This window comes from Scardinius erythrophthalmus (assembly GCF_964197995.2).
Source record: "Scardinius erythrophthalmus genome assembly, chromosome: 18".
NCBI classification, from domain to species: domain Eukaryota; kingdom Metazoa; phylum Chordata; class Actinopteri; order Cypriniformes; family Leuciscidae; genus Scardinius; species Scardinius erythrophthalmus.
The window spans coordinates 38,777,351-38,794,850 of NC_138238.1; the positions used below are offsets into that span (position 1 = coordinate 38,777,351).

The 17,500-nt window shown below is 32.3% G+C and overlaps 1 protein-coding gene across 7 annotated transcripts in view; it reads left to right on the top strand.

The window, feature by feature from the left end:
- The window catches only part of LOC308706925 (uncharacterized protein), a 66,550-nt gene that overhangs the window by 39,188 nt on the left and 9,862 nt on the right, over positions 1-17,500 (top strand). For 2 of the 7 annotated variants that reach the window (XM_081392838.1, XM_081392841.1), the window contains one exon: positions 1,657-1,811. The exons of the other annotated variants lie outside the window; for them this stretch is intronic. The gene's annotated coding sequence lies outside the window, so the exon portion shown is untranslated. The remainder of the gene's footprint in view (positions 1-1,656; positions 1,812-17,500) is intronic. 7 annotated transcript variants of the gene reach the window in all.

Below are 17,500 nucleotides of genomic sequence, written 5' to 3' on the forward strand. Positions count from 1 at the left end.
GTATTAAAAAAGTACATTGTAGTTAAGGCCACCTAATATATATGATGACTGACTAGGGTTATTGTAGTTAATAAAAAAAACCATAAAAAATATTAATGATACTTCAAATAAAATAAAAATGTAAATATTTAAAATATTTTTGAAAATTAAACTTATTTAAAATATAAAAAAGTAAAAAAATAATTGATATAAACGCGCAACATGTAAACATTTCTGTAACTTAAAATAGAATAAATAAAAATATTAAACAATATTAAAAATATCTAAATTAAACAGTATATATATATATATATATATATATATAAACGGTTATGTTACTACAAATATAATAAATCTTAACTGAGTTAAAAAAAAATAAAAATATTGTACAAAATTAAAGGAGGGGGGTCAAATGCTCATTTTCACTCAATCTCCTGTTAAACTTGAGTAGTAGTATTGCATCCTTCATATCTCCAAAAAGTCTTTAGTTTTATTATATTTATAAAAGAAAGATAGGCTGTACCGAGTCTTTCCGGAAAAAAACGAGCGGCTGGAGGCGGGCCATGTGGGCGGAGCTAAAGAATCACGAGCGCTGTTCACTGTTTACTTGCTGTGCTAACGCGCCGAGCTAACAACACACAGAGACATTTGAAACAGTTTTACTCACCGTTCCAACGCACGACCGCAAACCTTTATCACTGTGACTGCTCGATCCTTAAGCATTAGACGATCTGCAAATCCATCGAACTGGGCTTTGTTTATAAAACAATCATCGTCGAAATGCAGGGAACAACAGTCTTACACAACCTCCGTTGATGCTCTGGAAAAACAAACTCCATCCACGGGTGCCTTAGCGCTGGGTTCTTTGGGAATCTGTGCAGGGTTGTCTTGCCCTGGCAACCAAAAACACACTTCTTTGGTGACATTGACTTCCCAAAAGCCGGGCAGGGCGCTTTGATGGCGAACTGCTTTCACTCTCTTGCTCTAGTTTACGAGTGCGCGCGCGCCCGCGATCTTACCGGAGAAGTGCCCTTAGGACCCATATAAGGAAATTCCGCTACATCTGACGTCACACATGCCCATACTCGAAAAAAACTTTCCGAAACTTGTAACAAACCGGAAGGAGCATTTTTGGCACAGAAATACTCCTTCAAACGTGCAATTTAATTTTTGAAACTTTGTCTATGTTTAGCATGGGAATCCAACTCTTTAACAGTGTAAAAAACTCAGTATGCTTGAAATAGCATTTCACCCCCCCCCCCCCTTTAAACTTATTTAAAAGTTAATATAAATGTTAATGTAAATATTTATAAGTGTTTATATAAATTAAAAACTCATATATATAGCCTAATATATATGTTGCACCCAATGTGGGCCGGATCTGGGCCGACACTGTGTTGCTTTTATTAACACTGTCATTTATGATGGAGGAAAAAACAGCAATTAGAGCAACTTCCATTTTTATTACAAATATGTTGTGCCAGTTTCTCAGGAATTGACTCTTTTGTTCTCTCGAATGCGTGGGATGGAAATACAAATGTTTTAATGCGATATTCCAATTTTGCGCATAAGTTAAATGCACAGTTTTGGATGTAAACTGCTTATGTTTATGTTGAAAGCACTGGCGGTCTCTGCTGAGAGTCCGGTGTGTGTGTGTGTGTGTGTGTGTGTGAGCAGACGGAGAGTTAGCGAGAGCCCGGTGTCGGTTCAGGGCCCCCCCGGTCTCGGGCATCTGGGCCTGTGGAGAACTGGGAGAACTGGGGTTATTCTGGATCCACACCAGCACTGCAGTGATGAGGACGAGAACAAACTCCTCGGTTAACACAAGCGCTGTAATGTTGTCTCTGTTATTTTACCAGCATTGACAGATAGTTAGTTTGTATTCGTAGGCCTATTTTAAAATAGATTTTATAAAAAATAAAAAATAAATCCATTTTAATTAAATTTGTAATAAGTTTTAGTGATTTTGTTGTGCATTTTTTGTAATTTTTATTAGTTTTTTTTTTTTTTTATCGTGTCTATATAGTTTTATTTCAGTTTTAGTTTTAGTTATTTTAGTTTATTTTATGGAACTGAGAAATGCTATACCTTGGCAAATTGCTTAAGTAAAATGTTTAAGGTTTTGTTAATACATTTTTCCAATAATTAATTTTTTTTTAAGTGTAAGGGTTTATATATATATATATATATATATATAACATATTTAATATAACATAAATTAATATTAAAATAATATAACATTTAATTTAAAATTAACATAAAAATATATGAAATATTTTTAATTTTTAAATATAGTTTTACATAATTTTTTATATTGTTTAATATATTTTTTTTATTTGAAGTAACAGAAATGTTATATATATATATATATATATATATATATATATATATATATATATATATATATATATATATATATGAAGAGTTCAGATGCAAAAACCTCTAAGTGCCATCTGAAATTTTCTTCTAGAATGATCATTTTTATCAAGCTCGTATATTTAAGTTCAGTAATTTCACTTTAATGGCAATGAAAATTACCTATTAATTGTCATTTAAGTGAAATTACTGAACTTAAATATATGAGCTTGATAAAAATGATCATTCTACAAGAAATTTTCAAATGGCACTTAGAGGCTTTTGCATCTGAACTCTTCATATATATATATATATATATACACATATATATATAATATTTATTTACTTTTTATATTTTTAATATAAAGTTTAATTTTAAAAAATATTTTTGGGATTTTTTTACAAATAACCCTGGTTTACCCCCAAACCTAACCATAACTCAAACTCATTAGCAATAAATGTGGCATTTTCCAGAATAATGTGTTGTTACACAGTAAATTCATAGTCTTGAGGGTATTTAATGTAAGCATATAGTTATGGCCAGCATTAATGCTATCATAAGAGGCCAGATTGCAGACGCATCTCGTTAAAGTGAACATGACGAGAGCGGATGAGATTTGTAAAGTGTTCGGTACACACTGCGTTACACAAGCGCCCGTGACCCCGGATGTCCTTTCAGTGGAGTTGCATCCCTCAGCTGGGGGAAGATTAGATGTGTGTGTGTGTGTGTGTGTGTGTGTGTGTGTGTGTGTGTATGTGTGTATATGTGCTGCCACGAAACAAGGGTTAAACCTCATCCAGCTCTCAATAATGCATGATTAATTAGCGGACTCTGAAATAGGGCGAAACTAAAAGAGAGACTGGAAACAGGAGAAGCACGTTGTCCCAAAGGGGAAATATGCACACGCACTCACACACACACACACACACACACACACACACACACACACACACACACACAGTGCAAATACTGCAACAATCGGCTCTTTTGTACTGTTCGTCTGGTAAATCGTGACTCTGTCTTTGCAGCCACAAGCAAGTTATATGTAAGCTGAACAACAGTCTCACACACACACACACACACACACACACACACACACACACACACACACACACACACACACACACACATCAGAGTTTATCTTATATTGTTTTGCCTAAAATAGGGTTTCGAACTGGTGGTCAGGGGTCGCTTAAAACTAATATATACAATACTGTATATTACATAAAAAAAAGTGAAATATTAACATTTACTAATGTTGCAAAGACTCAGAAATCATGTGATGAATTCTGATTATTCTATTGAAAATCAAGTTGTGTTATATATACATATATATATATACGATAACCGATAATTCTTTATATCTGAAAGCCGATATAATTTTTGAGAGCCTGATTACAAGATCAAAAGTCTCACCATTAAAGCCATGTCCCAATCACACAATTATAAAGTTCTCATGATAATGTTATGCAGCCGATATGACAGAGTTGCGCTGCACATGTTGCACTTTACTGTATTTTCCTTTTTGAAGTGATTCTGATCATATTTCAAGCAATTCAAACCCATCATGTTGAACAGTGGCATCTGAAGAGTCTCAGCTGAAGGAGATAATACATTATTTATCGGCTTTAATATATCAGACAAATTGTCTTATCTGGCCGATAACGATAACATTAAAACTGAGCATCAGCTGATATCGAAATGGTGGCCGATATATCGTGCATCCCTAATATATAGATCACCGATTGGTCAGAGAGAATCGTAATTACCAGCGTCATTGTATTTGCTATACGAGACACCAAATCCGAACAAACTTCTTAATCTTGCAGTGAAAAATATCCTGATGCCGAGAATCAAGAACACCATTCCTTCGATATGCTGGATTGCTCCTGTGTTGTGCGCTTGTTTGTTTCGTCATCCGAGCATGTGTGGAAGTATTTAAAACAAGTGTGTGACAACTAGCCCCGCGCTCCCCTAATAATAGCGCGTTGAATAATCGTATATGATTCATTAAATAAATAGAACTGAATGTCAGGGCTTTACTGAGTCATATAAACACAGTATGAATATTGAAACCTGTAAATTCATCTGAAACTCATGCACATTTTCATTATGTGTTAAAATTGTAATCTTAGTTCAAATGGAACATTATGTATTATTATGTACAACGGTATACATCATTTAAATAAGCATGATGTATCTATTGTCTAATGCCCAGGTGGCATGCATAATATCAAAATACAGAACTGTAAAATTAGGCTGTGTAGTTGATGTGGAGATAAGACGTCGGAGCGCAAAAATGTGATTTCTCCCGTCAAATGTGATTTCTCCCGTCCAACAACAACCAGGCCGTTATTTCCGGCGTGACGATCGAGTCTGTCCTAAAAATACCTCTCAATGCGCCTCGTGGACTCACGCCAAGGGCCCTATAGGTCTGCACTACATGACGTCACCAAAGTGTGGAAGTCCACAAGTCCGGAGTGTGCCAATTGGGACAGGGCCTTAGTATCCATGACGACTAATAATGGCGGGAACATAGAAACAAAGACAAGCGAACTGAGGGGCCGTTAACACGACAGTTTTCAACTAAACATGGAAAACTTTTTAATGTGTTTTGGCCGTTCATTTACACGACGACGGCACTTTGGTGCCTTACAATGCAAACTTTTGAAATTGGGTTTTAAAATACAAGTTTTTAAAAACGATAAAAACTATATAGTTATTGTCTCTGTGTAAACTACAAAAATGCAAATTTGTGAAAGCGGTGACGTCATGCTTCATGTTCAGTCTATGGGCCCTATTTTAACGATCTGAAACACAAGTAAGTTTGTGGGCGGGTCTCGGGAGCTGTTGCTATTATACCGGCGGGATAAATGACTCTTGCGCCCGACGCAAATCTAAAATGTGTTGGTCTGAAGTCGCTTCATTACTCATAGGTGTGGTTTGGGCGTAACGTGAAATAAACCAATCAGAGCGTCATCTCACATTCCCTTTAAGAGCAGGCGCGCTTGTTCCATGGCGGATTGATATTATAACGGCGGATTTGCCAGGAGCGGTTCACAGCCGAGGAGACCGGCGTTCTCGTCAGGGCCGTAAAACACAGAGAAGTGACATTGGGGACGGAGAAACACACACAGATTAGCTTCGGTTAAACAGGCGTATGATCATTTGGGTAAATGTGTAAGCTAGATTTATGCCTATTTTTCACATCTTCATGGACACAACAATGATTTCCCTCGTGTGGTAATATTTTTCCTTGTAATAATGTATGATTTTCTAAATATGAAAACTATATGTCTATATGTTCATAGTGTTTCTTTACAAAGTGACATCGCCACCTACTGGCCTGACGGCAGAATACAGCGATTATAGTCGTTAGGATCGTTTTGACAACGTTGTCGCCTGTACGCGAAAAACGCAAACGATAAACTTTCCCATTTTTAGTACATAATTATCATGTAAACGTACCTTAAACGCCCATAAAGAAAATGAAAATGAAACATGAGACACATCTAAATGTTACACAGTCATTATAAGATTGTTTTGTTCACTAAAATTCTAACTTTTTTTATATTTTTATATTTGTCCTCTTTCCAAAAGTATAAAAACATGTGGTAATGTATAATTATTTTGTCCACCTCCTCCTGGATCCATCCTGATATTGTTTATGTTTGAGTAATAAAGGTCCGCTAGTGTTTTGCTGCAGAGGAACCCAACACTGATGACACGCAATCATTTATTAATATGCTGGAAAACTCGGAGAAAACGGAGCAGTTCTTTTATGTACGCAGAGAACAGACGGACGAGTTTATGAATTGGGCCAGATATGACTCGTCCGGCGAAGTTTGCCTTTGTTTGTTTTCTCCTCCTTTCAGGAGAGATGAAATATTTATTCTTCCCTGCTCGACACAAGAGCTGTTTCCAGAACAGAAGAGCTCATATAGACGACGACACGCTGACAACACACTCTCTCTCTCCACTCCACACACATGCACATTCACATATAGTTCTGCTAAATACTTTTAGCAACTAAACTAATCTTTTTTGTATGGAAGCTTGTCTCCGCCACAGAATAAAACATTTTAAAAGATAACTGCGACTTTTTATCTCACAATTGCGAGTATTTTGCAATTTTGACTTTTTTTCTCGCAATTGCGACTTTATATCTCGCAACTCTGACATCTTTTCTAAGAATTGTAAGATAAGTCCAATTCTAAGGTAAAAAAGACTGACTTATCTCACAATTCTGACTTTATAACATGCAATTGCAACTTAAAGTCCAACTGAAATCAAAATTGACCCTATTTACTTTGTTAGCGCATATTACTAGTCTTGTGGTGAACAATTAATCCGTGCAAGTTAAAACACAGAAAAAAATTGTTTGCCGTCGTAATCTTTAATCAAAGTCTGAAAAGTTACTTCCGGTCTGGAATGGCGTTCCTTCTCTGATGATGTAGGTTTGACGGCTTGGGTTGGGAAAAGCTTAACCACTCCCTCAACCCGTTAGTCTGTAATGAGCGAGAGATGGAGAGGAGGAGCGCTGGAGTAAAACCCTGCCCTCTGTTCAATATTCCCTTTCACTGGGAAATACGTCACAACACTGGAGAAAAGTCGTTTGCAACTTCCGGTTCACGCAGACTTTAATTTCATGCAATTCGGACTTTATATCTCCCAATTACGTGTTCAGAACTGAATTGTGAGATATAAACATGCAATTCTGAGAAAAAAAGTCAGATTTCAGTTTCAGTTTATTTCTTACCATTGTGACGTTATCTCACAATTCTGACTTTATAACACAATTGTGACTTTATAACACAATTCTGACTTTATAACACAATTGTGAATTTATAGCACAATTCTGACTTTATAACACGCAATTGAGACTTTATATCACACAATTCTGACTTTATAACACGCAATTGAGACTTTATATCACACAATTCTGACTTTATAACACAATTGCAACTTTATATCACACAATTGCAACTTTATAACAAAATTGCGACTTTATATCACACAAATCTGACTTTATAACACACAATTCTGACTTTATAACACACAATTGAGACGTTAAATCTCACAATTCTGACTTTATAACACAATTCTGACTTTATATCACACAATTGAGACGTTATATCTCACAATTTTGACTTTATATCACACAATTCTGACTTTATAACACAATTGCGACTTTATATCACACAATTCTGACTTTATAACACACAATTCTGACTTTATAACACACAATTCTGACTTTATAACACAATTGCGACTTTATATCACACAATTCTGACTTTATAACACACAATTCTGACTTTATAACACACAATTCTGACTTTATAACACAATTGCGACTTTATATCACACAATTCTGACTTTATAACACACAATTCTGACTTTATAACACACAATTCTGACTTTATATCACACAATTCTGACTTCATAACACACAATTGCGACTTTATATCACACAATTCTGACTTTATAATACAATTGCGACTTTATATCACACAATTCTGACTTTATAACACAATTCTGACTTTATAACACACAATTCTGACTAAATATCACACAATTCTGACTTTATAACACACAATTCTGACTTTATATCACACAATTCTGACTAAATATCACACAATTCTGACTTTATATCACACAATTCTGACTTTATAACACGCAATTGAGACTTCATATCACACAATTCTGACTTTATAATACAATTGCGACTTTATATCACACAATTCTGACTTTATAACACAATTCTGACTTTATAACACACAATTCTGACTAAATATCACACAATTCTGACTTTATAACACACAATTCTGACTTTATATCACACAATTCTGACTAAATATCACACAATTCTGACTTTATATCACACAATTCTGACTTTATAACACGCAATTGAGACTTCATATCACGCAATTCTGACTTTATATCTCGCAATTCTGACTTTATAACACACAATTGCGACTTTATATCACACAATTCTGACTTTATAATACAATTGCGACTTTATATCACACAATTCTGACTTTATAACACAATTCTGACTTTATAACACAATTCTGACTAAATATCACACAATTCTGACTTTATAACACACAATTCTGACTTTATAACACGCAATTGCGACTTTATATCACACAATTCTGACTTTATAACACACAATTGCGACTTCATATCACGCAATTCTGACTTTATAACACACAATTCTGACTATATCACACAATTCTGACTTTATAACACAATTGCGACTTTATATCACACAATTCTGACTTTATAACACAATTCTGACTTTATAACACAATTGCGACTTTATATCACACAATTCTGACTTTATAACACACAATTGCGACTTCATATCACGCAATTGAGACTTTATATCACACAATTCTGACTTTATAACACAATTCTGACTTTATATCTCACAATTGCGACTTCATATCACGCAATTCTGACTTTATAACACACAATTCTGACTTTATAACACACAATTCTGACTATATCACACAATTCTGACTTTATAACACACAATTCTGACTATATCACACAATTCTGACTTTATAACACAATTGCGACTTTATATCACACAATTCTGACTTTATAACACAATTCTGACTTTATAACACAATTGCGACTTTATATCACACAATTCTGACTTTATAACACACAATTGCGACTTCATATCACGCAATTGCGACTTTATATCACACAATTCTGACTTTATAACACACAATTGCGACTTCATATCACGCAATTCTGACTTTATAACACACAATTCTGACTATATCACACAATTCTGACTTTATAACACAATTGCGACTTTATATCACACAATTCTGACTTTATAACACAATTCTGACTTTATAACACAATTGCGACTTTATATCACACAATTCTGACTTTATAACACACAATTGCGACTTCATATCACGCAATTGAGACTTTATATCACACAATTCTGACTTTATAACACAATTCTGACTTTATATCTCACAATTGCGACTTCATATCACGCAATTCTGACTTTATAACACACAATTCTGACTTTATAACACACAATTCTGACTATATCACGCAATTCTGACTTTATAACACACAATTCTGACTATATCACACAATTCTGACTTTATAACACAATTGCGACTTTATATCACACAATTCTGACTTTATAACACAATTCTGACTTTATAACACAATTGCGACTTTATATCACACAATTCTGACTTTATAACACACAATTGCGACTTCATATCACGCAATTGCGACTTTATATCACACAATTCTGACTTTATAACACAATTCTGACTAAATATCACACAATTCTGACTTTATAACACACAATTCTGACTTTATATGACACAATTCTGACTTTATAACACGCAATTGAGACTTCATATAACGCAATTCTGACTTTATAACACGCAATTCTGACTTTATAACACACAATTGCGACTTTATATCACACAATTCTGACTTTATAATACAATTGCGACTTTATATCACACAATTCTGACTTTATAACACAATTCTGACTTTATAACACAATTCTGACTAAATATCACACAATTCTGACTTTATAACACACAATTCTGACTTCATAACACACAATTGCGACTTCATATCACGCAATTCTGACTTTATAACACACAATTCTGACTATATCACACAATTCTGACTTTATAACACAATTGCGACTTTATATCACACAATTCTGACTTTATAACACAATTCTGACTTTATAACACAATTGCGACTTTATATCACACAATTCTGACTTTATAACACAATTCTGACTTTATAACACACAATTCTGACTTTATATCACACAATTCTGACTTTATATCTCACAATTCTGACTTTATAACACAATTCTGACTTTATATCTCACAATTCTGACTTTATCACACAATTCTGACTTTATATCACACAATTCTGACTTTATAACACAATTCTGACTTTATAACACACAATTCTGACTTTATATCACACAATTCTGACTTTATAACACGCAATTGAGACTTTATATCACACAATTCTGACTTTATAACACAATTGCGACTTTATATCACACAATTCTGACTTTATAACACAATTCTGACTAAATATCACACAATTCTGACTTTATAACACACAATTCTGACTTTATATGACACAATTCTGACTTTATAACACGCAATTGAGACTTCATATAACGCAATTCTGACTTTATAACACGCAATTCTGACTTTATATCTCGCAATTCTGACTTTATAACACACAATTGCGACTTTATATCACACAATTCTGACTTTATAATACAATTGCGACTTTATATCACACAATTCTGACTTTATAACACAATTCTGACTTTATAACACAATTCTGACTAAATATCACACAATTCTGACTTTATAACACACAATTCTGACTTCATAACACACAATTGCGACTTCATATCACGCAATTCTGACTTTATAACACACAATTCTGACTATATCACACAATTCTGACTTTATAACACAATTGCGACTTTATATCACACAATTCTGACTTTATAACACAATTCTGACTTTATAACACACAATTCTGACTTTATATCACACAATTCTGACTTTATAACACAATTCTGACTTTATAACACACAATTCTGACTTTATATCACACAATTCTGACTTTATATCACGCAATTGAGACTTTATATCACACAATTCTGACTTTATAACACAATTCTGACTTTATAACACACAATTCTGACTAAATATCACACAATTCTGACTTTATAACACAATTCTGACTTTATAACACACAATTCTGACTTTATATCACACAATTCTGACTTTATAACACAATTCTGACTTTATAACACAATTCTGACTTTATAACACAATTCTGACTTTATATCACACAATTCTGACTTTATAACACGCAATTGAGACTTTATATCACACAATTCTGACTTTATAACACAATTGCGACTTTATATCACACAATTCTGACTTTATAACACAATTCTGACTTTATAACACACAATTCTGACTAAATATCACACAATTCTGACTTTATATGACACAATTCTGACTTTATAACACGCAATTGAGACTTCATATCACACAATTCTGACTTTATAACACGCAATTGAGACTTCATATCACACAATTCTGACTTTATAACACAATTGCGACTTTATATCACACAATTCTGACTTTATAACACAATTGCAACTTTATATCACACAATTGCAACTTTATAACAAAATTGCGACTTTATATCACACAATTCTGACTTTATAACACACAATTCTGACTTTATAACACACAATTGAGACATTATATCTCACAATTCTGACTTTATAACACACAATTCTGACTTTATAACACACAATTCTGACTTTATAACACACAATTGAGACATTATATCTCACAATTCTGACTTTATAACACAATTGCGACTTTATAACACAATTCTGACTTTATAACACACAATTCTGACTTTATATCACACAATTCTGACTTTATAACATGCAATTGAGACTTTATATCACACAATTCTGACTTTATAACACAATTGCGACTTTATATCACACAATTCTGACTTTATAACACAATTCTGACTTTATAACAAACAATTCTGACTAAATATCACACAATTCTGACTTTATAACACACAATTCTGACTTTATATGACACAATTCTGACTTTATAACACGCAATTGAGACTTTATATCACGATTCTGACTTTATAACTCGCAAGCTTCCATATGTTTGGACTGCTTTGTATGTATGAAAAAATATACACTGATGGTTTGGATGATGGTTCATGAGAAGAAGAGAAGTCAGTCTATATACTGTATGTGCACAAGCCGTGTTTACTCTGGGCTGAAGATAAACACAGGGTTCCCATGAAGAAAGGCAAGAAAAGGAAAGGCTTAAAGTGTTTCCTTCTAGGGTTCAATCTGTGGAATCGGTGATGAATGTCTTTCACACCGACTCGGAAGCATTTAGCACCGTCCCGCGACATTCTCATGTTAGCTCATCTCCACAGACCACAGCCACTTCATATCAGATTTCAGAGATATACTACAGCTTACGATTTTATCCTGTATTCTAAAACCCCAATATGAGTCATTTTAGCATCATTAAAGGCATATTCACCCCAACATGATCAATCTGCCATTCTTTACTCTCTATCATGTCATTCCAAACTTGTATCTTTTGTGGGACACAGTGGAAGATTTCAACTGTTTTTGTCCTCACAATGAAAGTCAGCGAGGTCCAAAACAACACCGGACTCCATTGACTCTCATTAAACGACAAAAACATTGTTCAAAATAAATTATAAAAAAATATATATATCTCACAATTCTGACTTTATAACACAATTCTGACTTTATAACACAATTCTGACTTTATATCTCACAATTCTGACTTTATCACACAATTCTGACTTTATAACACAATTCTGACTTTATATCTCACAATTCTGACTTTATCACACAATTCTGACTTTATATCTCACAATTCTGACTTTATAACACAATTCTGACTTTATAACACAATTCTGACTTTATATCTCACAATTCTGACTTTATATCACACAATTCTGACTTTATATCTCACAATTCTGACTTTATAACACAATTCTGACTTTATAACACAATTCTGACTTTATATCACACAATTCTGACTTTATATCTCACAATTCTGACTTTATAACACAATTCTGACTTTATATCTCACAATTCTGACTTTATAACACAATTCTGACTTTATATCACACAATTCTGACTTTATATCACACAATTCTGACTTTATATCTCACAATTCTGACTTTATAACACAATTCTGACTTTATATCTCACAATTCTGACTTTATAACACAATTCTGACTTTATATCACACAATTCTGACTTTATATCACACAATTCTGACTTTATAACACAATTCTGACTTTATATCTCACAATTCTGACTTTATAACACAATTCTGACTTTATATCTCACAATTCTGACTTTATAACACAATTCTGACTTTATAACACAATTCTGACTTTATATCACACAATTCTGACTTTATATCTCACAATTCTGACTTTATAACACAATTCTGACTTTATATCTCACAATTCTGACTTTATCACACAATTCTGACTTTATATCTCACAATTCTGACTTTATAACACAATTCTGACTTTATAACACAATTCTGACTTTATATCACACAATTCTGACTTTATATCTCACAATTCTGACTTTATAACACAATTCTGACTTTATATCTCACAATTCTGACTTTATCACACAATTCTGACTTTATATCTCACAATTCTTACTTTATATCCCACAATTCTGACTTTATATCACACAATTCTGACTTTATATCAAACAATTCTGACTTTATATCTCACAATTCTGACTTTATAACACACAATTCTGACTTTATATCACACAATTCTGACTTTATATCTCACAATTCTGACTTTATCACACAATTCTGACTTTATATCTCACAATTCTGACTTTATAACACACAATTCTGACTTTATATCACACAATTCTGACTTTATATCTCACAATTCTGACTTTATAACACAATTCTGACTTTATTTCACACAATTCTGACTTTATATCTCACAATTCTGACTTTATCACACAATTCTGACTTTATATCTCACAATTCTGACTTTATATCTCACAATTCTGACTTTATAACACAATTCTGACTTTATATCAAACAATTCTGACTTTATATCTCACAATTCTGACTTTATAACACAATTCTGACTTTATATCACACAATTCTGACTTTATATCTCACAATTCTGACTTTATCACACAATTCTGACTTTATATCACACAATTCTGACTTTATATCACACAATTCTGACTTTATATCAAACAATTCTGACTTTATATCTCACAATTCTGACTTTATAACACACAATTCTGACTTTATATCACACAATTCTGACTTTATATCTCACAATTCTGACTTTATATCACACAATTCTGACTTTATAACACACAATTCTGACTTTATATCTCACAATTCTGACTTTATATCTCACAATTCTGACTTTATAACACAATTCTGACTTTATATCACACAATTCTGACTTTATATCTCACAATTCTGACTTTATCACACAATTCTGACTTTATATCTCACAATTCTGACTTTATCACACAATTCTGACTTTATATCTCACAATTCTGACTTTATAACACAATTCTGACTTTATAACACAATTCTGACTTTATATCACACAATTCTGACTTTATATCTCACAATTCTGACTTTATAACACAATTCTGACTTTATATCTCACAATTCTGACTTTATCACACAATTCTGACTTTATATCTCACAATTCTTACTTTATATCCCACAATTCTGACTTTATATCACACAATTCTGACTTTATATCAAACAATTCTGACTTTATATCTCACAATTCTGACTTTATAACACACAATTCTGACTTTAAATCTCACAATTCTGACTTTATATCTCACAATTCTGACTTTATAACACAATTCTGACTTTATATCTCACAATTCTGACTTTATATCTCACAATTCTGACTCTATAACACAATTCTGACTTTATAACACAATTGAGACTTTATATCACACAATTCTGACTTTATATCTCACAATTCTGACTTTATAACACAATTGAGACTTTATATCACACAATTCTGACTTTATATCTCACAATTCTGACTCTATAACACAATTCTGACTTTATAACACAATTCTGACTTTATATCTCACAATTCTGACTTTATAACACACAATTCTGACTTTATAACACAATTCTGACTTTATATCTCACAATTCTGACTTTATCACACAATTCTGACTTTATATCTCACAATTCTGACTTTATAACACAATTCTGACTTTATATCTCACAATTCTGACTTTATCACACAATTCTGACTTTATATCTCACAATTCTTACTTTATATCCCACAATTCTGACTTTATAACACAATTCTGACTTTATATCTCACAATTCTGACTTTATAACACAATTCTGACTTTATATCTCACAATTCTGACTTTATATCACACAATTCTGACTTTATAACACAATTCTGACTTTATATCTCACAATTCTGACTTTATAACACAATTCTGACTTTATATCTCACAATTCTGACTTTATATCACACAATTCTGACTTTATAACACAATTCTGACTTTATATCTCACAATTCTGACTTTATCACACAATTCTGACTTTATATCTCACAATTCTTACTTTATATCCCACAATTCTGACTTTATATCTCACAATTCTGACTTTATAACACAATTCTGACTTTATATCTCACAATTCTGACTTTATCACACAATTCTGACTTTATATCTCACAATTCTTACTTTATATCCCACAATTCTGACTTTATATCACACAATTCTGACTTTATATCACACAATTCTGACTTTATATCTCACAATTCTGACTTTATAACACACAATTCTGACTTTATATCTCACAATTCTGACTTTATATCTCACAATTCTGACTTTATAACACAATTCTGACTTTATATCACAATTCTGACTTTATATCACACAATTCTGACTTTATAACACAATTCTGACTTTATAGCACAATTCTGACTTTATATCTCACAATTCTGACTCTATAACACAATTCTGACTTTATATCTCACAATTCTGACTTTATAACACAATTCTGACTTTATTTCACACAATTCTGACTTTATATCTCACAATTCTGACTTTATCACACAATTCTGACTTTATATCTCACAATTCTGACTTTATATCTCACAATTCTGACTTTATAACACAATTCTGACTTTATATCAAACAATTCTGACTTTATATCTCACAATTCTGACTTTATAACACAATTCTGACTTTATATCACACAATTCTGACTTTATATCTCACAATTCTGACTTTATCACACAATTCTGACTTTATATCACACAATTCTGACTTTATATCACACAATTCTGACTTTATATCAAACAATTCTGACTTTATATCTCACAATTCTGACTTTATAACACACAATTCTGACTTTATATCACACAATTCTGACTTTATATCTCACAATTCTGACTTTATATCACACAATTCTGACTTTATAACACACAATTCTGACTTTATATCTCACAATTCTGACTTTATATCTCACAATTCTGACTTTATAACACAATTCTGACTTTATATCACACAATTCTGACTTTATATCTCACAATTCTGACTTTATCACACAATTCTGACTTTATATCTCACAATTCTGACTTTATCACACAATTCTGACTTTATATCTCACAATTCTGACTTTATAACACAATTCTGACTTTATAACACAATTCTGACTTTATATCACACAATTCTGACTTTATATCTCACAATTCTGACTTTATAACACAATTCTGACTTTATATCTCACAATTCTGACTTTATCACACAATTCTGACTTTATATCTCACAATTCTTACTTTATATCCCACAATTCTGACTTTATATCACACAATTCTGACTTTATATCAAACAATTCTGACTTTATATCTCACAATTCTGACTTTATAACACACAATTCTGACTTTAAATCTCACAATTCTGACTTTATATCTCACAATTCTGACTTTATAACACAATTCTGACTTTATATCTCACAATTCTGACTTTATATCTCACAATTCTGACTCTATAACACAATTCTGACTTTATAACACAATTGAGACTTTATATCACACAATTCTGACTTTATATCTCACAATTCTGACTTTATAACACAATTGAGACTTTATATCACACAATTCTGACTTTATATCTCACAATTCTGACTTTATATCACACAATTCTGACTTTATATCAAACAATTCTGACTTTATATCTCACAATTCTGACTTTATAACACACAATTCTGACTTTAAATCTCACAATTCTGACTTTATATCTCACAATTCTGACTTTATAACACAATTCTGACTTTATATCTCACAATTCTGACTTTATATCTCACAATTCTGACTCTATAACACAATTCTGACTTTATAACACAATTGAGACTTTATATCACACAATTCTGACTTTATATCTCACAATTCTGACTTTATAACACAATTGAGACTTTATATCACACAATTCTGACTTTATATCTCACAATTCTGACTCTATAACACAAT